This window comes from Chrysochloris asiatica, unplaced genomic scaffold (genome assembly GCF_000296735.1).
Source record: "Chrysochloris asiatica unplaced genomic scaffold, ChrAsi1.0 scaffold00178, whole genome shotgun sequence".
NCBI lineage: Eukaryota > Metazoa > Chordata > Mammalia > Afrosoricida > Chrysochloridae > Chrysochloris > Chrysochloris asiatica.
In genome coordinates this window covers 3336904-3337723 of record NW_006408696.1, presented here as the reverse complement: position 1 = coordinate 3337723, position 820 = coordinate 3336904, and positions in this window count along the sequence as shown.

The following is an 820-nucleotide window of genomic DNA, read 5'->3' as shown; positions in this document are numbered from 1 at the left end:
GTCTTCTCTTGATTATTTGCTGTTTTCCCTTTTGTAGGGGTATTAGAGATCACTAAGGAGCTCTGGTAGCGTAGTGGTTACGAATCGGGCTGTGACACACTTTCCCTCCATCTGACTGTTGTCTGCCACCACCACATGGCTGGTGAACCCTCCTGTATTTGGATGGCACACTGCACCCCCACCACCAGTCTGGACACACCCTCTACCACGTGACCTGCATTAGTCTGGCCTGCCTGACTAGACACACTTTCCCTCCACCTGGCTGTTGTCTGCCACCACCACATAGCTGGTGAACCCTCCTGCACCTGGATGGCACAGCCCCACACCCACCACCTGTCTGGACACACCCTCTACCATGTGACTGGCATTAGTCTGGCACGCTTGACTAGACACACTTTCCCTCCACCTGGCTGTTGTCTGCCACCACCACATGGCTGGTGAATCCTCCTGCACCTGGATGGCACAGCCCCCACAACCACCACCAGTCTGGACCCACCCTCCACCACCTGGATGGCTCTCTGCACCACCATCTGCCAGGCATCCCTTCCCCCACCGGGTTGGCGTCCCTATCCCCAACTGGGCAGGACTTACCCTCCACCATCTTGCTGGAGTCCCCACCATCATCTGGTCACTGTTCCCTTGCCCCACCTGGATGGATCCACCCTCACCCACCTGGCTGGCATCTCCCTCTACCACTTGACTGGTACACCTCTCAACCACATGGATGGTGTCCTTCTAGTCCAATAGACTGGTACAGAAGGGAGAACCTTCCCAGAGTTATTCCAACTTCTACTTCCATTTTGAGAATTTCTGAGGAATC